Below are 24823 nucleotides of genomic sequence, written 5' to 3'. Positions count from 1 at the left end.
AAGAGAGGATCTGGTGAATTGGGTCAGCCAGCTCAGCTCGCGGGTCCTTCCAGGAAACATCAATCCTCTCTTCATATTAATTACAGGTACCGTCCAACCTTGCTGTTAAGATTGTGTTTGTTACAGATCCCCAGAGTCTGGGAACAGATTCAGGAAACATCAATCCTCTCTTCATATTAATTACAGGAACTGTCCAACCTTGCTGTTAAGATTGTGTTTGTTACAGAGCCCCAGAGTCTGGGAACAGCTGTCACCGTCATGAACAGCGAGTGCAGATTGGAAATGGGGTCACTGACCTCTGCATCAGAGAAGGACAGCCTCCTGTGAGATATCAATGTCCTTAGAGTGGATTCAGATCTGGTGGCATATCGGGAGTCTGAAAGGGAAGGGGAGTAGGCAAGGGGCTAAAGAGAGAGTTTTAATAGGGGAACATGTTCAGGGGTAAAGGGGTACAGAAGCTGTCTGACAGATTGTTATAATTCCTTTTTATAATCTCTCAGACGGTGACTGAGGAAGAAGCTTGTTGACGGAGGATACCCGGAGGTTAGCAGGTCAGAAACGGAATCAGAAATTGAATTGAATGGAGTTCATTTCTTATATCCTTCACATACATGAGGAGTAAAAATCATCTAAATGTGAAATGTGCAATTATAGTAATTTATAATAGTTTAAAACAAATATAATAGTCAATGTAATCTAGAGTGCTCTCAAATCAGCGTGAGTTCATCAGTCTGATGTCCCAGTGGAAGAAACTGTCCCAGAGCCTGTCGGTCCTGGCTTTTATGCTTCCCGGATGTAGCAGCTGGAATAGAGTGACAATGATTTGATTTCCTGTGTCACGGGTTTAGGCAGTCGTCTCAAGTGAGGAGTTGGTCTGCAGCAACACACACAAAATGCTGGTAGAACGCAGGCAGCATCGATAGGAAGAAGTACAGTCGACGTTTCGGGCTTCGTCAGGTTCAGCATGGTAATGTTCTGTGGAAAGGTAGATCACGCGGGATCCAGGGAGAGCTGGCTCACTGGATGCACAGTTGTCTTGATGGTAGGAAGCAGAGAGTGATGGTGGGAGGCTGTTTATTGGACTCGAGGCCCGTATCTAGTGGTATTCCGCGGGGTTACACTCATTGATCTCGTTATTTATTGCTATTTAATTATATTTGCATTGTTGCAGTTTGTTGTCTTCTATGCTCTACTTGATCTTTCATTGATCCTTGAACAGTTTCTATTCGATAGAGCTGCTGAGTATGCCCGCATGAAGAGGAATTTCAGGGTTGTATGTGGTGAAATGTATGTACTCTGAAAATGAAATTGACTTTGAACTTTGAACACTGCAACTTGTCATCTCTACCAATAATTTGGTTGAGAGTGTACAGGCAATGGATAGTGAATTTGCAGCAAGTAAGTTCAAACAATTGCTGTTTTTGAAAGATAGTCAGTATAAACACTCCCCTACATTTCTCGCTCCTCACTCGACCACACCCTCCCCTTAATGTCTTCCCTCTCTGCCCCGTCTTCTCTCTCAACCCCGCAATGGGCAGACGTTCAGGGTGAAAGAAACATAGAAAACCTACAGCTCAATGCTGGCCCTTCGGCCCGCAATTATGTGCCGAACATGTCCCTACATTAGAAATTACTAGGCTTACCTATAGCCCTCTATTTTCCAAAGCTCCATGTACCTATCCAAAAGTCTCTGAAAAGACCCAATCGTATCTGCTGCCACCACCGTTGTCGGCAGCCCATTCCATGCACTCACCACTCTCCGAGTAAAAAACATAACCCTGACACCTCCACTGTACCTACTACACAACACCTTAAATCCGTGTCCTCTTGTGGCAACCATTTCAGCCCTGGGAAAAAGCCTCTGACTATCCACACGATCAGTGTCTCTCAACATTTCTTGCAGGTCACCTCTCATGTCTCCATCGCTCCAAGGAGTAAAGGCCGAGTTCACTCAACCTATTCGCATAAGGCATGCTCCCTAATCCAGGCAACATCCTTGTAAATTCCTCTGCACCCTTTCTATGGCTTCCACATCCTTCCTGTAGTGAGGTGCCAGAACTGAGCACTGTACTCCAAGTGGGGTCTGCCCAGGGTCCTATATAGCTGGAACATTACCTCTCGGCGCCTAAATTCAATTCCAGTATTTATGAAGGCCAATACACCTTACGCCTTCTTAACCACAGAGTCAACCTGCGCAGCTGTTTTGAGTGTCCTATGGTCTAGGACTCTAAGATCCCTCTGATTCTCCGCACTGCCAAGATTCTGACAATTAATACTATAGCCAGTCATTTTATTTGACCTACCAAAATGAACCACGTCGCACTTATCTGGGTTGAACTACATCTGCCACTTCTCAACCCAGTTTTGCATCCTATCATCGTCCCGCTGTATCCTCTGACAGCCCTCCACACCATCCACAACACCCCCAACCTTTGTGTCATCAGCAAGTTTACTAACCCATCCCTCCACCTTCTCATTCAGGTCATTTACAAAAATCACGAAGAGTAAGGGTCTCAGAACAGATCCCTGAGGCACTCCGGTGCTGACCGGCCTCCATGCAGAATATGACCCGTCTACAACCACTCTTTGCCTTCGGCGGGCAAGCCACGTCTGGATCCACAAAGCAATGTCCCCGTGGATCCCATGCCTCCTTACGTTCTCAATAAGCCTTGCATGGGGTACCTTATCAAATGCCTTGCTAAAATCCATATACACTACATCTACTGCTGTTCCTTCATCAACGTGTTTATTCACATCCTCAGGAAATTCAATCAGGCTAGTAAGGCACGACCTGCCCTTGACAAAGCCATGCTGACTATTAGTAATCATATTATACCTCTCCAAATGTTCATAAATCGTGCCCCCCAGGATCTTCTCTATCAACTTAGCAAATAGTGAGGTAAGACTCAATGGTCTATAATTTCCTGGGCTATCTCTACTCCCTTTCTTGAATAAAGGAACAACACCCGCAACTCTCCAATCATCTGGAACCTCTTCTGTCTTCATGGATGATGCAAAGATCATCGCCAGAGGCTCAGTAATCTCTCCCCTCACCTCCCATAGAAGACTGGGGTACATCTCATCAGGTCCCAGGAACGTATCCAACTCGATGCTTTCCAAAAGCTGCAGCACATCCTCTTTCTTAATATCTACATGCTCAAGTTTTTCAGTCTGCTGCAAGTTATCACTACAAACACCAAGCTCCTTCCTTAGTGAATACTGTAGTAAAGTATTCATTAAGGACCTCTGCTATTTCCTCCGGTTCCATATATACTTCCCCACTGTCACTCTTGATATTTCAGGGTGGAAGGTGAAATATTCTTGGGGAATATGAAGGGGAATTCTTCACTCAGAAGTTCGTGAGAGTGTGGAATGAGCTGCCAGTGGAAGTGGTAGATGTGGGTTCGATTGAGACACTGAAGAGAAATTTGGGTAAGGACATGGATGGGAGGTTTATGCAGGTAGTTAGCAGTAAAAACAAAAACGGGTCGTTATTGACCAGAAGGGCCGAAAGGCCAGTTTCAGTGTTGCTGGGCTCTGTGGCTCTAATAATATTCTGATTTGTAATTTTCACAGTCAGTGCTTTGCTGCTCATGACCGAACCCGGTAATTTACAGAATGGGTGAAGAGGCAGCCCAGTGACTCTTCCTGTGCTCAGTGTTACTGGGACGTCCCATCACTGAGCAGATATTGTCTTCTCCATTCTCTTTCACTAAGTCTGTCACTCAACACGTTCCATGTTTACAGGAAATCACAGAACTCACAGAGAAGGAAACCGCAACAGAGGATTCCCCGCACTTCCTCAGACCTGGTGATGGGGAAAGGCTCCCAGTCCCAGGGAGTGATGTGGGAATCCTTTGTGGAAATGAGCAATAAGTTAGCAAAGTTGGACAAAATGCTGAAAGTAGTTCTGAAGTTCGGTACAGTAAAGCAACACACAGAATTGGAAATCACTTTGAAACAACGTTGGCATAAGAAAGAACGTCAACAAAGTTCGGCCCATAATGTTGTGCTGAACCAAAGAAATTAGCAACCAAATGGCCACTAAACTGATTCTTTGTGCCAGCATAATATCCACCTCTCTCCATTTTCCTCACATTTATGCGCCTGTCTTTCTTTCTTTAAATATTTTTATTAATTTTAAACAAATAAATGAAACATGAATACAGAGAGTCTGAGAGTACATAATTAGTAGGTTGAAATACAAATACAAATAGATAATAATCCATATATAATAACCTCCCAAACTCATAGTAATTACGACAAATGGAGTAAATAAGAAAAAAAAAACCAAAAAATGAAGAAACCTAACCAACATGGGCCATTGCATTATGTCAAATATACACAGTAGCGTCAATAACTCCGCACCTCCATCCAAATAATTAAGGATAATAAAAGTAAGGTTCAGGGAAAGTCAGTTTAGCTCAAATGAAAATGTTGAATAAATGGTCTCCAAGTTTCTTCAAACTTAACTGAAGGGTCAAAGATAACACTTCTAATTTTTTCTAAGCTCAAACAAGAGATAGTTTGAGAAAACCACTGAAATATAGTTGGAGAATTAATTTCTTTCCGGTTCAATAGGATAGATCTTCTAGCCATTAATGTGACAAATGCAATCATCCGCCAGGCTGAGGGGGATAAACAACTATTATCCACCACTGGTAAACCGAAAATTGCAGTAATAGGTTGCAATTTGATCCTCAGAACTGTTGAAATAATACCAAAAATATCTTTCCAATAATTTTGCAAGCAAGGGCAAGACCAAAACATGTGGGTCAATGGAGCAACTTCTGAATGGCATCTGTCACAAGTTTATCCTTGGACATGTGAGCCCTATGTACAACCTTAAGTTTTATTAGGGCATGTTTAGCACAAATAGAGGAAGAATTGACTAATTGTAAAATTTTCTCCCACTGCTGAGTGGGTATCAGACAATGAAGTTATTTTTCCCATTGCTTCTTATTTTTTTTTCGGATACTTCTGGCTGTATTTTGATGATCATATTATAAATGGTGGCTACTAAATCCTTCTCACAAGGATTCAGTGCTTAAAAAAAGTGTTTAAGGTAAATTATATTTATTAGATAGCTGTTCAAAGGACATAAAACTATTATCTAGAATAGATCACGAAAACGTGTTATGCCTTTTATTTTCCATAATACAAAGGCTTGATCCATAGAAGAGGGCCAAAAAAAAAGTTAGATATAATAGGGCTTGATAGGACAAACTTATTCAAGCAAAAAAATTTACGAAATTGGAACCATATTCGCAATGTATGTTTAACTATAGGATTAGTTATTTGCTTATTCAATTTAGATAAAGTAAAGGGAAGTAAATATCCTAAAATTGAAAACAATGAAAAGTCTTGTACAGATTTGCTTCCAAATTTACCCATTGTGGGCAAGATGCTATAATCGATTGTTGTGTCCAAAATATTAAATATCGAATATTATCTGCCTAATAGTAAAATCTTAGGTTTGGCAAAGCCAAACCACCCTCCTTCTTAGGCTTCTGTAAATATTTTTTGCTTAGTCTACGATTTTTATTCTGCCACACATACGAGGATATTTTGGAGTCAATAACATCAGAAAAGATTTAGGAAAAAAATTGGTAATGGTTGGAATAAATATAAAACATTGGGTAATACTATCATCTTAATACCATTAATTCGACCAACCAATGACAAAGATAATGGGGACCACCTACTAACAAGTTGCTTAATTTGGTCAATTAAAGGTAAAAAATTAACTTTAAATAAATCCTTATGTTTCTTGGTAATTATAATGCCTGTTATGAAGGATGAACAGTTCTGATGGGCAGAAGGGTGCAGAGTTGAACATGTCCCCCACCCCCCACCCCCGGGAGAATCACAAACCGTTACTGTTGCTATGCTGCTCATGAGAGAGAGAGTTGGAAAATACAACATGCAAGAACATCTGCTACAGATAAGGGAGAGATAAGAGAGGGGAGAGAGACTTCTTGATTCACCGTATTATGACTTCTGAGAGGGTTATTTATCATTCTGTTCATAAACATTCCTCAGTGGACAGCCAGAGTGGGCTAGTTTGATGGACACGGCCGTTCAAAATTGATTGACAACTGAGACCCGGTAAGTAGGGATAAAAGTCAGGTCTGGAGAGACATCCTTCAGACACACCAGGAGACACACTAGTGGACACTGTTTGAGTGTTGGAACCGACGGGAAGGTGTGGGGCATCGGAGACTGAACCAGGAGCTCGGTCAGTTAAACTCACAGTGTTATAGCAGGGCGGGTGGGGACTTGTGTGTGTGTCCACTCATGCCAGAGTGATGAGTCCACCACAGAAGAACGGTCTAGCTGAATGACAGAGGGGTCATAACTGAATGGCCACAACGATACGACGGATCAAGAACGCAAAGGAAGGTTTGCCTGACTGTAGCTGGTACATCTCGCTCGCTCTCTCTCTCTACTCTCCAACGATTACAATACAACAACCATATCTACCTCAGTACTCATGAACTGAACTGAACTTTATACTTTTCGATGTCAAATCATTACCCCTAGACATCGATAGAGCTTGTTTATTATTGCTTATTGTTATTCCCACATTTTTAGGTTTATTATTGCTAACGTGTATTATCTATATATTTGCATTATTGGTATTGATTTGCTTATTTTACTAATAACCACTTTTGAATATAGTACCACCGGACTCCAACGGATTCTTCTTTCTCTGCTGGTCAGACACCCAGTTACGGGGTATGTAACATACCCAAACAAGTAAAATGATCTGTAACAACTTTAAATGGTAAATGTTTATAAATTGGAACTTGCATATTTAATGGCAATAATTCACTCTTATTAAAATTCAGTTTGTAACCAGAAAAACAACTAAACTGAGCAAGCAAGGACGAAATAGCCGGAATGGATCTCTCAGGGTCGGATATGTATAGTAACAAATCATCAGCATATAATGATAACTTATACGTCCCTTCCCCACGAGTAATAACCAAAATATTAGGTGATTCACGAATGGCTATATCTAAAGGTCCCAAAACAATGTCAAATAGTAAAGGACTTAAAGGACAGCCTTGCATTGTACCACGGAATAACTGAAAAAAGGTGGTCTTTGATTATTGGTAAAGACCGAAGCCAAGGGTTTATAGTATATTATTTTAATCCATGATATAAATTTCGAACTAAAATTAAAATGCTGCAACGTATTAAATAAATATGGCCATTCAACTCTATCAAACGCTTTTTCAGCATCTAAGGAAATAACACATTCTGGTATTTTGGATGAAAAAGTTTAAATAATATTAATTAATTTTCAGATATTAAAAGATGAATAAAGGTTTTTAATAAACCCAGTCTGATCTTCAGGGATAATTCGAGGTAATATGTTTTCTAATCTAGTGGCCAAAACTTTGCTAAAAATCTTAGAGTCCGTATTCAGCAAGGATATGGGCCGATAGGATACACGTTCAGTGGGGTCTTTATCTTTTTTAAGAATTAAAGAGATAGAGGCATCATAAAAAGAGTGTGGCAATTTACATAAAATTAACACATCTTTAGAAAATTTACAAAGCCAAGGGGAGAGTATAGAAAAAAGGATTTTAAAAAATTCTGCAATATAACCATCCGGACCAGGGGCTTTACATGAATTCATTGAAAAAATCGCCTCTTTTATTTCGATTTCCGTGATAGGTATATCTAGAAATACATTATATTCTGTTGTTAATTTGGGGATATTCAATTTTCTTAAAAATTCATCCAGTATAGAAGAATCCTCAACAAATTCTGATTGATATAAAGAATTGTAAAAATCTTGAAAGGCTTTATTTATCTCTTTATGATCAATCGTCAATGTGCCATCTCGTATACGAATCTTAGTAATTTGTCGTTTAACCGAAGCAGTTTTTAATTGATTAGCCAATAGTTTGCCAGATTTATCTCCATGTACATAGAACTGGGTTCTAGATTTAATTAACTGATTTTCAATCGAAGAGGATAATAACAAACTATGCTCCATCTGAAGTTCAACTCTTTCTTTATAAAGATCGTTGCTAGGGGTCACTGAATAAATCTTATCAATTGCTTTAATTTTATCAACCAATTTAGATATTTCAAAATTAGTTCGATTCCTAACTCCAGCAGAGTATGGAATGATCTGTCCACGAATAAATGCTTTAAAAGTGTCCCATAAAGATCCACTAGAGATCTCTGCAGTACAATCTGTTGAGAAACACAAATCAATTTGTTGTTTAATAAAATTAAGAAAGTCTGAGTCCTGCGATAAAATGGAGTTGAACATCCAAGATTTAGCGTGAGAAGATGAATACATTGTCGTAATAGATAGCTTCAAAGGGGCATGGTCAGAAATGGTAATAGAATCATATTTACAATCAATAACATCTGTAAGTAAACGATGATCAATAAAGAAGTAGTCAATTCTTGAATAATTATAATAAACATGAGAAAAGTATGAAAATCCTTTGTCATTGGGGTGTTAAAAACGCCAAATTTCGGAAATTGCAGAATCAATTATAAAGGAATTAATAAGAGAGGCCGATTTATTCGGAAGAGCTTGGGTGGGCTTAGATCTATCTATCGAAGGGTTTAAGCAGCAGTTAAAATCCCCACCCATCATCAGCATGTACTGATTCAAATTAGGAAAGGATGTAAATAGACACATAAAAATTCAGGACAATCAGTGTTTGGAGCATAAACATCAACTAAAACAACTTTTTGATTAAAAAGTAAACCAGTAATAAGTAAAAATCTACCTTGTGGGTCCGAAATTGTTTCATAGTGTATAAAGGAGGTTGAAGAATCTATAAAAATGGAAACGCCTCTTACTTTGGCTTGGGAATTCGAGTGATACTGTTTGTCCTCCAAAACCTGAAAAAACGTTCACGATCCACCTTCCTCACATGAGTCTCTTGCACAAAGATAATATTAGCATTCATTCTGTGGAATACTTTGAATATTTTTTTCCGTTTGACGGATAATTTAAACCATTAGTATTCCAAGAAACAAAATTAATAATCTTATCCATATTGCCAATATTTATTACAATTAACACATAAGGTTAAAAAAAAAGTTGAACTCATGAATCCGGAAGAGGGAAGTAAGTTCAAGGAGGAACCGGAAATTCTGATACTGCAACCATTTTTGTAGTTTCGAGTCAGCCCATGAAGTACAACTCAGCGTGAAGCAAGCTAAATGAAAAATCTCCCTCCCTCCACCCTCAAAACCCCAGGGGAATAAAGCCAAAAAGAGGCAATATAATACTAAATTTATCCCCATGTCTGAAGACGGCGACTCAAACACAAAAGTTTAAAAAAATACAAACCACCCATATTTTAAGAAAGGGTTAGTATAACAAAGATTAAACTATAAAATTATTATTCTATATATAAAAAAATATTTTAAAAAAGAAAAAAATTAAAACGTTAAAATCCATAAATGAATAATTGTGTATTAGTGTTTTAAAAGAAAGTCCTTAAACTCATTCAGACACATCAGAACGCATGTGACGTATCCCAGCACTAAGGTCTTTGAGGAAAAGAAACAACATCTTAGAAAAGTTTTTAATTATAAAAAAAACCTTAATATTTTAACGTAAAAGGTATAAAAAGTGTATATAAACTTAAAATAAAAACCTAATGAATTACTTTCAGAACTAACAGAATAATAATATTAAAAGAACGAACTCAGGATAAACCAAAAAAACGGACCTTTACCGTTGGTAAGAAATACACTGTTGGCCATCACGTAGAAAATCATCAAATTATAAAAGATCCGGATCTATAGACTAATTATTACATTAGTCAACCCGTAGTAAAAAAAAGTACTATACTTCAAGGAATCTTTGAGCATCCGCTGGAGATTTGATCAGCCGATAGGTCCCATCTTTGAGAGTAACTCTCAATTGTGCTGGAAATAACAGCGTTTGCTTGTAGCCGTCCTGATGAATTTCCGACATAACCGATTTAAGAGCCATTCTTGCCCTTAAAACTTCGGGACTACAGTCTTCCAGAATACGAAATTTGAAATCATTAAAACTGATCATACCCTTTTTCCGAGCAGCCCGAATCAAACGTTCTTTGGTATGAGGGTAATGAATCCGGAGTATCACTGGTCGTGGTTTCGTACCTGAAGCTGGTTGAAAACGAGAAATGCGATGTGCACGTTCGATTATTGGAGGGGTATCCAGTACTTCTGAGACGAAAACGTCCAAAGTAATTGAAGTTTTCCATCGACTGTCTTTATAATTTGATCGAACGTAGAAAGCTTTGAGGTTAATTTATTCTCCAGTTTTTCAAGTCTCTCGTCCATAAGTTTCGCAATTGCTTCCAGAGTTAACGGTTCTTTCGTCTGTTTCGATTCCTTTTGTTTAGACATTTCAACGGGTTGAAAATGATTCAAACAGTTGAAAAATATTTCATAAGTATGAACCCCTTTAGAATAGGTATAAACAGGTCAATTAGGGGGTGCTTGTAGGTAGAAAATAATAAAAGGATTGGAGCGAAGCCTAAAACGGTTTCACTCCATAAACGCCATCTTGAGACTCCTCGAGAATCAGCTTCTCGTGTTGCTTGTTAATAACCTGAATAAATTAGTTTTCACGGAGTCCCGGCATTTTGGGGATGGATTTGCTGGGCGTGCTGTGGATCGTTGGTGATAGTATCGCCTCCCTAAAATATGAACCATATTCAGATTTAATTAGAAAGTGAATGTGGGTCACCTGTACATGATTTAATAAAATCAATTTGAAAAGGAATACACCGTGTGCTTATTTATTAGTTTTCATAGAAGGTACCCAAATATTTAGGCGTTGATCTCTGACTTCTGTAAGGGCTGATTTCCGTAACCATGCATATCGCCGGGTAGCATCGAATATAATGTCTACAGGATCGGGAATAGAAGATCGCCTTCTATTGCTGAGGGGTGGCTGGTCAATTGAGGAGGTTCCGGTACAGCTGTGTGGCACTGCCGATCACGAAATGAATGGAACGACACAACGTAAGCTAAAATGACACAGGATCTTTTGAAACGCCTTTCCAAAATTTGTATTCGTGTACTAATTATTGAGAAAGAATATTTTCTATTCTCAATATCTGCTGAAGTTTTTGGAGGCCGTTGTGCAGCATTCAAAAAGTTTTTGTTTCTCTTTTTCGCTGTTTCATATGATACGGCTTGACAGATCGGGAAATATGGAATAAGGATGTTATTGACCGTAGCTCTCTGCTGCTTTACAGAGATCCAATGCTGGGTGCAAATAGTCTGGTTTCTTTAACGTTGAAATGACGCTTTTTCTAATTCAATCCTGTGTTCCATCCGGCCCATTCCACGCATTCATACATTCTATTCCTACCTCGAGCTAATTCTTATCAGATACGAATGAGACACTTTCAGTTACCAGCATCGGGATGTTTTAAATGACAATTTTTATTTTATTATCAAGCTTAAAGCGCGGATCTGTTACAAAATGTTGCCTGTTGTAAGACGTGTGCGAGCTGGAACTGAGTTCTACTCGGGGGAGAAAGCCTTAGATGATCTTACATTTCTCTTAATCAATTCCCGGATAAGCGTCCAAGGAGACAGTATCAACGTTTTCAACTCTGCCCTGAAGTTAGTTTGGGTGGCTGCATAAATACACGTGTTTGTACAGGAACTCATGTTCGTGAGCAGAGTCCCGGTTTGAGCAGCGATATATCGGGCAGAGTAATAGTCGCGATCAAAATACATGTTTAGGTTGGCGATAAAATCGGTCACTGCCCACGGCAGCCAAAGTAGTATAAAGCTGCCCGATACACAGAAGAGTAATATGATGCCCTTTTTCCTGTTCTCCATTTCCGGGTCACGTTCAATCTTACTCTTATGGGTTCGGAAGCTCCTCCGGGATTTGCTGGCCACTAGGATATGCCTGGCCGTCATCCCATTACATAGAAGTACTAAACCAAATGCACACAGCAGGTTTTGAAAGGTTTTGAATCTGCTGAGCGCGACAAACGTTGGAGAGTTGAAGATGTCCAATTTCGGGTGAATACCCCACGAAATAGTTCCAATTATTCATTGAGGCTGAAATGCAAACAAGAGGGGTATATTCTCCAAGCAAAGCCCCACCAGTATTACTGCTGCCAGGATCCTGGCTGTCTTCACTCTGCAGTATTTTGTTTTAAACTTCTGACAACATATGGCAACATATCGATCACAGGTGAAGGCCACCGTGTACCGCCGTGATAGTTCCAGAGTGACCGCCAGCACGTAGATCGTGGCTTTAAGGACTTCCGTATAATGCAGAAATGAACTGGACAGGCGGAATATTAAAATCTCATAGACAAGGACATTGATGAGAATGACTGATAGATCTGACACAGCCATCATCGTCATGTAGGCAGAGATGCATTTGGAAAGACCGCATTTTCCCCGGGACAGAATAATAATTGTTAACAAATTAGCTGCAACAGAGAAAAAACAACAGCAGGTAAAGACATCACTAAGCGAGAAAGACAGGGGAATCTTACAACTTATTTCTGAAATATGTTGGGATGTATTTCTGTTTAGTACGGTGGTCTGAGAGTGAGCACAGGCAGGACGGAAAGGCATTTCGCAGTGTGATCTTCACCAGCTGGAAACGGGCTGAGAAACAGCACGTGTAATATACTGGGAGCCTGGGTAATGTGCTGCCCTGCAGGATGGTAAACCAGGTTACCATTGCATGGTGAATGGTAGGTTGTGAGGTGCTCCGCATAAAACAAACGGAGCTGTAAATACAGATCCGTCATTCATTTAAAGTAAAATACTGGGTAAACCGGGTGGCACAGAGATCATTTTGCACATCGGCCATCACAAATCAGGACTCTGAGCACTGGGGTGGAGTTATTGACCGCTATCAACCCAGGCGAGGGTTAAACACACCGACGGCGTTCCACCGGTCACCCATTTGTCCAGACTGTGAGCAAAAACCCCACCCTTGTCGTGGGCACACAAACTCAACCAGTGTCTTCCTTGGTGTCTGGCGTGTCGTGTGTCTGATTACAAATCCAGTCGACCTGGTATGTATCTCACAAGTGCTGAACACGAGCTGTCCATCATATAGCTCCGCCTTTCAGTTTCCAAGGCAACTCACAGACTGTCTCTCTCTCCGTTGCTGAAATAGCACACACGCTGTTCGCTCCCTCTCTCTCTGTTTAAAGGAACAGTCCACTTTAGAATAATCCATCAGATCTTGTCACAAGTTGAACTGGAATCAGCTAACTGCTCCAACCGGAAAGAAGAAGTGTCTCACGTACTGGGGAAAAGACTACACATCCTTCAACACAATCAACAGCAGAATGATCCTTGGGGTTACCAGGAAGTCGAAATGCGAAAGTAAGTACCATTTATCAGGCGAATTACCATCTTTCCAATGTCTCGGTTTAACATTCCCGAGAACAATAAATTAGCTTCTGTTATATCACAACTGGATACACTCAGAAGAAAAGGATGAGAAGAGATACAATATCGACTCCGTTACAGGGGCGTCCCGACTTTCCAGCCCCGGATTTAATGCCTTTCTCTATAAAAGTGTCAGGTGAACCGCAATTTTAAACTATCTGTGTCAGCTGCAGACTCTCAATAAACAGGTGGTGCATTTCTGCTTCAACAATCTGAAATGTTCGGCATTTCATTGCAGGCACAAACCTCCCCACAATTACAATTACACAGTTGACGCCCTGACTCAAGAAACCTTAGTGCGCGCGCACACACACGACCTTCGGCACCTCCAAATTCAACGACGTCAGCTTATTTGGAACCAATCATCCTGATTACTGCAGCTCAGCAACATTATAACTACTTTGGCAGGTTTTCACAATCATGAGCATTTTTCACACGAGAGAGAATCTGCAGATGCCGGAAATCCAAGCGACACACACAAACCGCTGCAGACCAGGCAACATCTATGGAAAGTCGAAGTCAGGGGCCAAGACCTTTCACCAGGACAGACTCGGCCAGAAATGTTGAATGTATTCTTTGCCATAGATGCTGGCTGGTCCGCTGAGTTCCTCTAGCATTTCGTGTGTGTTGCATGGAGATTTATTCCGTTCTAATTGTGTTCTTTCTTGTACAATTGTACATACATTATGTTTAAATGCTGGATTTTTACTGTTAATTTAATGTATCTGCCAGAGAGTCAGTCTGGTTTCAGAGTCAATAGGAGCACCAAGGACATGGTATTCGTCCTCAGGCGGTTCCAGGAGAAATGTAGGGAACAGAACAAGGGATTGCAGGTGACGTTTGTCGACATTACCAAAGCGTTCGACACTGTGAGCAGGGAAGGTCTGTGGCAAATCATGGAACGACTGGGATGCCCACCAGTGTTCCTCGGCCTGATCATCCAGCCACACGAAAATCAGCGTGGCCAGGTCAGACACAACAACGACCTCTCAGAGCAATTCCCAATAGGCAACGGTGTAAAGCAAGGCTGCGTCCTCCCGCCCACTCTCTTCACCATCTTCTTCAGCATCGTGCTCGAAAGGGCCCCGGAAGACCGTGATGACGGGGACGCAGTCTACATCCGGTACCGCCCCGATGGCAGCCTGTTCAACCTGAGGCGACCGTAGTCACGCCCCAAGACATTGGAGCAACTCATCCGAGAGCTCCTCTTCGCCGACGATGCTGCCCTCGTTGCCCACACAGAGACAGCCCTGCAGCGTGTAACATCCGGCTTCGCAGAGGCTGCCGAGCCCTTCGGACTGGAAGCCAGCTTGAAGAAGACTGAAGTTCTCCATCAGCCCGAACCGCAGGAAGATTACCACCCTCCCCGCATCACCATCGGCGAGGCAGAGATGAAGACAGTCCACCAGTTCAGCTACCTGTGGTGCACCGTCTCCTCAGATGCCGAGATCGACAAAGAGATTGACAACAGACTGGCAAAGGCCAACAGCGCATTCGGCAGGCTGTGAGAAAGAGTCTGGAACAACAAGCATCTGAAGAAAGGCACAAAGATCAGCGTGTACAGAGCCGTTGTACTGACCACCCTCCTGTACGGCTCCGAGTCGTGGGTCACCTACCGTCACCTCCCACGATTCCTGGAGCGTTTCCACCGGCGCTGCCTCCGCACCATCCTCGACATCCACTGGAGTGACTTTGACACTAACATCGAAGTCCTCGAACAGGCGGAGGTCACCAGCATCGAGTCTGTTCAAGACGCAGCTGCGCTGGGCAGGGCACGTCTCCAGGATGGAGGATCATCGCCTGCCCAAGACTGTGCTGTATGGCGAACTCTCCACTGGCCACCGTGACAGGGGGCACCGAAGAAGAGGCACAAGGACTCTCTGAGGAAATCCCTTGGTGCCTGTCACATTGACCATCGCCAGTGGTCTACTGTAGCCTCCGATGGCGAGGCCTGGCGACACTCCATTCACCAGTCCGTCTCCTCCACTGGGAACGCACGCAGGGCCGGCCTTGAGGATGAAAGGAGAAGGAGGAGGAACCGTGACACAGCAGCACCAAACCCGGAACAGAATTTCCGTTGTAGCCGCTGTGGCCGGGCCTGCCTGTCCCGTGTTGGCCTCGTCAGCCACCAGCGAGCCTGCAGAAGACGGGGGCAGCCCCCTTCCTAAATCTGCGTTCGCGAAGTCAAGCCATGATGATGACACTAAAACAACGAAGAACAGTGGAACTATCAAAACTAATGAACACAGATTAATTTAAAATATTCCAATCCTCGGCAAGGATACCATTCCCCTTGCCTTGCCTACTGTCCTGGAACAACTCCATAATATCAATGGACGTTTAGGACTGTGTGACCCCGTAGGAAAGAGAGATTCGAGAGACCGAGCGTCAGTGCCGTGAATCCATTTATTAACATTATTAATACAAGCGTCAGGGATTGTTGTTGAGATCATAAGTGATGTCACTGGACGGTGAGCTGGCCGGACCCCACCTGCTGATAATCCCCTTTTGAGTGTCGGTATCAGGAAGAGCAGGGATGTAGTTAATCCGAAGATGCAGCGTGACCCGGAAGGACATTCTGCGGCTCTCTCTCAATACTCAGATCCGCAGCAACAAGCTCATTTTATCAATAACATCAACAGAACAGATACTGAAAAATAGTTCGTACGTTTACACCTGCCCCTGCGACGTGTGGAAACAAAGAGTGCGATCCGTTACCATGCGCAGAGGAGTGAAGTTTAGTGGGAAGTGCTCACGTATTGTTGAAGGACGCGGAAAAGATTGACAATGATGTAATTGGAACTTGGAGTATGAGGTAAGCGGGAAATATGGATAGTCTGGAACGTTTTTTGTTCTGGGGTAGAGAGTGAAGGGTGAATATATAAAGATTTATATAAACAGCATTGCGCAGATAGTCAGCATTTCTCCAACCGAGTGGATTCTAGAACGAGTGGCTATGCGAGAAGGGAAGTTTTGAAGGTGTTACTGAGTAACATAATTTTCATGCGGTGGGCACATGGAACGAGATGACAGTAAAAGTAGTTGAGGCGGATATAATTGGAATGTCTCTTTCGCATTTGGACAAGATCATGTTATGAAAACTTTGGAAGGATTGATGTCTAAACACAGGCAAATAGGAATCAGTCAGGAAGACGCCCGCTTCGGCAGGTTCAATCCTCCGTGACAATGAGCTGTGAATAAATCAGGCAGACAGTTCGACAGGTTTGAACGGCATTGAAGCTTGTGGAAGCGGAATGCGAGATTGCTTTGGCTCAGTCGGCTTTAGACCAGGTCAGAATCAGCTTCTCGTGTTCCTTGTTAATAACCTGAATAAATCAGTTTTCACCCAATCCTGGCATTTTGGGGATGGGTTTGCTGAGCGTGCTGTGGAGCGTTGGTGAGAGTATCGCCTCCCTAAAATATGAACCATATTCTGATTTAATTAAAAAGCGAATGTGGGTCATCTGTACATGATTTAAGAAAATCCGTTTGAAAAGGAAGACATCGTGCGCTTATTTATTAGTTTTCACAGAAAGTACTCAAATTTTTATTGACTTTATTACTTTATTGTCACCAAACAATTGATACTAGAGCGTACAATCATCACAGTGATATTTGTTTCTGCGCTTTGCGCTCCCTGAAGTACAAATCGAAATAAATATAATAAAAATTTAACTTATAAGTCATAATTAGAAAATAGAAACGGGAAAGTAAGGTAGTGCAAGTCAGGTCCGGATATTTTGAAGGTACGGCCCAGATCCGGGTCAGGATCCGTTCAGCAGTCTCATCACAGTTGGAAAGAATCTGTTCCCAAATCTGGCGTTGAGCTCTGACTCCTGTAAGGGCTGATTTCCGTAACCATGCATATCGCGGGGTAACATCGAATATAATGTCTACAGGATCGGGAATAGAAGATCGCCTTCTATTGCCGAGGGGCGGCTGGTCAATTGAGGAGGTTCTGGTACAGCTGAGTGGCACTGCCGATCACGAAATAAATGGAACGACACAACGTAAGCTAAAATAACACAGGATCTTTTGAAAGGCTACGTAACTTCTTTCCAAAATTTGTATTCTTCTACCAATTATTGAGAAAGAATATTCCTGCTGAGGTTTTTGGAGGCTATTGTACAGTATTCGAAAAGATTTTTACCCCTCTTTTTCGCTGTTTCATATGATACGGCTTGACAGATCGGGAAATATGGAATAAGGATGTTATTGACCGTAGCTCTCTGATGCTTTACAGACATCCAGTGTTGGGTGCAAATAGTCTAGTTTCTTTAACATTGAAATGAAGCTTGTCCTAATTCAATACTGTGTTCCATCCGGCCCATTCCACACATTCATACATTTTATTTCTACCTTGACCTAATTCTTATCAGATCCGAATGAGACACTTTCAGTCACCAGCATCGGGATGTTTTAAATGAGGATTTTTATTTCATTATCAAACTAAAAGCGCGGATCTTTTACAAAATGCTGCCTGTTGTAAGACGTGTGCGAGCTGGAACTGAGTTCTACTTAGGGGAGGAAGCCTTAGATGAACTTACATTTGTCCTGATCAATTCCCGGATAAGCGTCCAAGGAGACAGTATCAACGTTTTCAACTCTGCCCTGAAGTTAGTTTGGGTTGCTGCATAAATACACGTGTTTGTACAGGAACTCAAGTTCGTGAGCAGAGCCCCGGTTTGAGCAGCGATATATCGGGCAGAGTCATAGTCGCGATCAAAATACATGGTTATGCTAGCGATAAAATCGGTCACTGCCGACGGCAGCCAAAATAGCATGAAGCTGCCTGATACACAGAACAGTAATATGATGCCCTTTTTCCTGTTCTCCATTTCCGGGTCACGTTCAATCTTATTCTTATGGGTTCGGAAGCCCCTCCGGGATTTGCTGGCCACTAAGATATGCCTGGCCGTCATCCCATTAAACAGAATTATTAAACCAGATGCGCACAGGTTTTGAAAGGATTTGAATCTGCTGAGCGCGACAAACGTTGGAGAGTTGAAGATGTCCAATTTCGGGCGAATACCCCACGAAATATTTCCAATTATTCGTTGAAGCTGAAATGCAAACAAGAAGTGTATATTCTCCAAACAAAGCCCCGCCAGTATTACTGCTGCCAGGATTCTGGCTGTCTTCACTCTGCAGTATTTTGTTTTAAACTTCTGACAACATATGGCAACATATCGATCACAGGTGAAGGCCACCGTGTACCACCGTGATAGTTCCAGAGTGACCGCCAGCACGTAGATCGTGGCTTTAAGGACTTCCGTATAATGCAGAAACGAACTGGACAGGCGGAATATTAAAATCTCATAGAAAAGGAGAATGACCGATAGATCTGACACAGCCATCATCGTCATGTAGGCAGAGATGCATTTGGAAAGACCGCATTTTCCCCGGGACAGAATAATAATTGTTAACAAATTGGCTGCAACAGAAAAAAAACAACAGATAAAGTCATCACTAAGGGAGGAAGACAGGGGAATCTTACAACTTATTTCTGAAATATGTTCGAATGTATTTCTGTTTAATACGGTGGTCTGAGAGTGAGCATAGGCAGGACGGAAAGGCATTTCGCAGTGTGATCTTCACCGGCTGGAAACGGGCTGAGAAACAGCACGTGTAATTTACTGGGAGCCTGGGTAATGTGCTGCCCTGCAGGAGGGTAAACCAGGTTACCATTGCATGGTGAATGGTAGGTTGTGAGGTGCTCCGCATAAAAGAAACGGAGCTGTAAATACAGATTCATCATTCATTTAAAGTAAAACACTGGGTAAACCCGATGGCAGAGAGATCATTTTGCACATCGGCCACCACAAATCAGGACTCTGAGCACTGGGGCTGAGTTATTGAGTTGAAGTTGTACAATACGTAATTGAAGTCGAATTCGCAGTATTGTTTACAATTCTACCCACCTTCGTACGGGAATTATATCAAAATTTGCGACAGACATTACCTCCTGAGCGAAACACTACTGCTATTTCAGCGTTGGCATCCGTCCGTTCCCTTTGCACCGGACATGAGGAGACGGCCTCCTGTGTCCAGAGGAAAGTCTCCTCACCGGCCGTGTGGACAGGGAACGATACAGCGCCTATTGAGCAGCTTGTACAATGGACACATTGCGGCGCATCTTCTGACCATACTGCATAAAAAATATCAATGTCCTGCCGAAGGCCAATAAGCTGTTAGACACTGTATTAATACGACTTACCGGGTAAACCAAACACCGCTAGAACAGGGTAACAAACGTCTTTCACCTGTAGGATCGCCGGTCGACTCATGTTCGATTGCTTGAATTATCTCCCGTTGTGCAGTTCACATCAGCGTGTGACTCGGACCACGATACCCTGCTAATTTATAGGAAACACGAATAACCGTCAGGGGTAGGCGGGTTGTGCATTGAATGACGTTACTTACAGCCAATGAACACACAAGGGTTGATGTTCCGCTCCGGTGCCACCTGTTCCCCAGCTGATAGACTGAGCAGCTGGATCATGAAGCTCCTTCATTCACATTCCACAACAGAACACCACCCCCCCCCCCGAGGGAGTGACGTCAGCGCTCCCCTCGCCCGCGGAGAGCATCGCTCCAGGAGGGTCCTTTCGTTGTCCCACAGTAACTCAGTGAAGAGGTCCCGCTCCGTTCCGTAACTGCATTTGTTACACAGCGTTCTGCTGATTCCCACTGACGATAACATTACTGATGCTGCGCCTGCCTTTACTTTTCACAAAATAATCCTTCAATAACATTTCTCATCATGGGTCCAGTCTAATGTCAACCCGGCAGTCTTTGTCTAACCTTACAGGCTGTGATTCCTTCCTGAATGTGACGTCATTGAAACCAAACAATTGATGCAGCGTCCCGGCAATGGGGTGGTGGGACTCTAACGTCACTGATGATATATTCTGTTGTAGCTGGTGGAGAGTCACTGTTATATATGATATGGTTACTCCAAACATGCAGATATACATCACCTCCATCAGCACTGAAAATGCTGATATTTAGGCGTTTACAGACGCCTGTGCCTCCATATTACTTCGGTGTGGGGACCGAAGCCGCTTGTTCCGATGAAACTTCTCAGACTTCGTCGGAGAGATTACAGAGTTGCACCTTTACTGGGCAATCGATATTACCAATGAAATAGAAGAGGATGTCAGTGAGATTTTCTTTCCGTTAGCAGAGATTAGTATGACCCGAGTATTCGCTACGATATTCAGGGTTTAAAGAGCCAAGTGGAAGATTGTCTTACACCTTTCATCTACAAAGTATATGGGTGATAAGGGACTTCCTACATCACGCACTGTTGGAGGTAGGGAGACACAGAATGTTGTTTTTTGTTATGATCTCATACAATATTATATACAAAGTTGCCGGCTCAGTCAGTGCTGGGACCGGGGATTAATGTGCTTGAGCGGAGCAACGTCGGCGCCTCAGAAGGGGTCAGACTACAAGTTTGAGTGGTGATGCACACTGAACACTATCAGTGATCCCCACTCCTGAAAAGTACATTTTGTAAATTAGATAAATTCGCGCAGTGTGGTGATGAACCACAGTGTGTATGTGCGCTGGCAGGTATGTGATACGAAACGAGAGTACGCCAACAACCATGCAGATCGGCCACTGTTCGTGAGATAATGTCCACAGTTCATCAATGTACACATGCGTATGTCGGAGTACATCGGAATTAGGTCGATGATGTATGATATTCTGTCTGCCTTCGGAGCTGAGGTAAATCAAATGTCAGGTCCATCTCAGTGCCGGGGTTATTTACAGTAAGCAATTCTCTACAAACATATCAGATAGTTTTGTAAATCAGCACGTTCGCCAATTTGAGCATCAGCCACTCTCAATGTTCTTCATCATTCCAATAGATTCAAATTCTGTTACAACTGCGAAGACTTCAATTTTCAGGAAGTATCGGTGTTGCAGGGAAGGTACCAGCATGCATTGCGGACAGGCTGACGGGCAGGAGACAGTAGTGGCTGGCTGCCAGTGACTAGTGGTGTTCCTCAGAGGTCAGTATTGGAAACGCTACTTTTCAAACCTTTGTCAATGATTTGGATAATGGAATTGATGGCTTTGTTGCAAGATTTTCAGATGGTACAAAGATAGCAGGAGGGGTAGGTAGTGCCAAAGAAGCAATGCGATTACGGCAGAACATAGACGAACTACAAGAATGGGCAAAAATGTGGCTGATGGAATACAGTGTGGAGAAAAGAATGATCATCATTTTGGCAAAAGGAATAATAGTGCGGACTGTTACCAAAATGGGGAAAAAATTCAAACATCAGGATGCAGATGAACTTGGGCGTCCCCGTGCAAGACCTGCAGAAAGTTGAGCTACAGGCTGAATTTGTGGTAAAGAAGGCAAATGCAATGCCAGCATTTACTTCAGGTGGAACAGGATATAAAAGCAAGGAGATGATGCTGAGCCTTTATGAGTCAGTAGTCAGGCCGCACTTGGAGTGACGTCATCAGCTATGAGCCCCAGATCTCAGAAAGGATCCGTTGTTATTGGAGAGAGTCAAGAGGACATTCACGAGAATGATTCCGGGAAGGACTGGGTTGACATATGGAGAGCGTTCGACAGTTTCGGGTCTGTGTTCACTGGAATATAGAAGCATACACGGGGGTCTCACTGAAACCTAACGAATTTTGAAAGGACTAGATAGGTGGATGTGGCGGGGATGTTTCCTTTAGTGGGGGTACCCAGAAGAGGGCACATCATCAAAATTGATGGACCACCTTTTGGAACAGAGGCAAAGAGGATTTTCTTCAGCTAGAAAGTAGTGCGTCTGTGGAATGTCCTGCCACAGACTAAGGCGGAAGCCAAGTCCGTGGATGTATTTAAGACAGAAGTTGATGGTTTCCTGATAGACCAGAGCTTCGAAGGATGTGGTAGGAAGGCAGATTTATAGAGTTGTGTGGGATCCGGGTTCAACCATGATGAAATGGCGAAGCAGACACGATGGGCTGAAGGGCCTAATTATGCTGATGGTCTTATGGTCTAAAGATCGCGTCAGAGTGAAATATCGAAATTGTTCAACACTCAAGTTCAATTTAAAGCTGAAGTTCAGATATAGTTCTATTGATCTGTACACATGTATGCAGCTAAACGAAACAGAGACCAAGGTGCAAAGCACAGAACATATATCTCATACAGCACATAAAATAATATTAAAGCAATACAATAATATTAACAGGTAGAATACGCTGTAGAAATTCAAGTTGACATAAAGTGCATATACGACGTAGTTTCTTACAGATAAATCTCAGGAGCAGCAGACAGAACAAATCAGACCGACTCAGAGAATTGTTTCAGGTGAAAGGACTTTATTTATACGTAATATCACGGAGAGCCTCTTTACCTAAGAGCGGTGCTTGGGGGTTATGTTTGTCTTGCAGATCCGCTTCATTATAGAGACGCAGATTACGTGACTTAAAGCACTTAACAAGAGCATTGCTTGGCTTTGAACTTAGGACTAGATTTTTAACAAACAACGTGACTTTGATCTTAGAACTAGATTGCAACAAACAAGAGCTTTACGTAAATGCGGGGTCACAGCATCTTTCTTGTAAGGACTTTAGCTGATTTCCAAGACCTGCAAGGGCTTTAGCTAAATTTTAAGAGCATTCACAAGCGATTAGGTTAACCCCTACATATCCAAAGAGTCTTAAATTCTTCCACAATTCCCTCGTTATTGATCCTTTCAGATCAGCACTCCTCATGAACTATTTCCTCCTCTTCCTCATAGGAGATTCATATCCCTCCGGGAAGGGTAATTTTTTTGCCATGATGTACCTCCTCTGCCCACCAGTTCCGCTTACTGTGCATTTCTCTCACCATCTGGGTTATCGTAGGGTCATTTTCAGGCCCGAGTAAGGCTCTTGTCATTAACTGGTCACAATATAATCGTAATGCTCCACATACACAGCACCCAGAAACACATATTATTACCACTATAATTATCCGATGGGTAATCCAGCTTCCCTAGCCTGAAAACCATCCCTCCATTATTTCCCACCATTTTCCTGAACCAAATGCTGCTTCCCTATCTTCGTAATCTCCTTAATCTTTCCAACTATGTGTTGACTGAGGTCAGTTATGTTTTCTGCGGCATCGGGAATAAAAGTACAGCATTCCTGCCCTACCGCGGCTCATGTCCCTCCTTTTTCGGCTCAGAGCAAGTCCAGGGCCATTCTATTTTACAAGGCTACCATTCCAAGGGCAACTACCTCTGTTGGTAGGTCTTTCAGTTGCGTCTGCACGTCAGGTAGGGCATCGGCAGTGTCATTGGCCAATTTCCCGAGAGCGGTTGCCATATTAAAATTTCTCGCTAATTTCGGGAAACACCATATGAGGGAAATACTATCATCCAAAACCTTTCACTTTCAGTCATCCCTCGCTTACTTCGCCTTCAATAAAGATGTTGCGATATATCTTTTATAGGATGCATTGAAGGCAATATATAGGCCAGATAACAGCAGCCCGTTCAGTTTCCTGGGGACACATTCCTACTTTCGCCTGGCGGCCCTGGAAGTCAAGGACAAGCTCTTTCCCCACATACCCAGTAAGTCCCATTAGGAGTAAGCGGAGGAGGACCCAGCCTCCGTTCAGTACAAGAACTATGACGCAAAAATCTCCCATCTCCCCCCGCCGTATTGCAATAACAAATTCTATTTACAGTTTTTTGTGTATTTTGTGTATTTTTTGCGCATCCTTTTTCCCTCCTTCGGGGTAGGGTGGTACCATCCTTTGAAACAGGTACATCCACAATCCCCTTCGCTGATATCACAGTCCTTCTGCCAATCTCTCTCTAAAGCTGGAATAGGATGTGTCAAATAGTTTCATAAGTTGCACAGAAAGCTTTTCGCTTCCGTTCATGGGGATCCCTTCCAGGGATGGGCGGCATGCTGAGGTATCTTTACACACACCCATCAAGAGTCCAACTCGTCACCTTAATGACTGGCATAAGTGTGACATAAAGACAAAGAGGTATTTCTGGACAAGGCCACACTGACTCCCCGCAGTATCAGTCCCCATAAAAGCATCTAGTTTGTCAGCTTCATGCTTTCTTGTCTTCCAACTCCTGGAGCCGTTTGCACCTCGTAGCGTGAATCCATTCTCCGTTTCCTTCAACCTTCACCGCGGTTCGGGATACTATCAGCACTGTGTAAGTGACCTTCCACCTAGGAGAAAGAAAGAGCTTTTTTAGCTCCTTTACACATACCCCCTCACCGGGTTGGAAAGGATGCTTAATCTCGCTTCCCACAGGGGGCCGCGCCTGTCTCACTCTCTCATGCAGGTCAGCTGCCGTTTTGAACAATGCTTGCGCATGCGCTGGGGTCTGTTCATCATTCCAGATCAGGGCCAGTCTCTCGGTGGTGACAG

The sequence above is a fragment of the Hemitrygon akajei genome, unplaced genomic scaffold, assembly GCF_048418815.1.
Source record: "Hemitrygon akajei unplaced genomic scaffold, sHemAka1.3 Scf000053, whole genome shotgun sequence".
In the NCBI taxonomy this organism is placed as follows: domain Eukaryota; kingdom Metazoa; phylum Chordata; class Chondrichthyes; order Myliobatiformes; family Dasyatidae; genus Hemitrygon; species Hemitrygon akajei.
The sequence above is the reverse complement of the archived record's forward strand: the minus strand, read 5'-3'. Positions refer to the sequence as shown.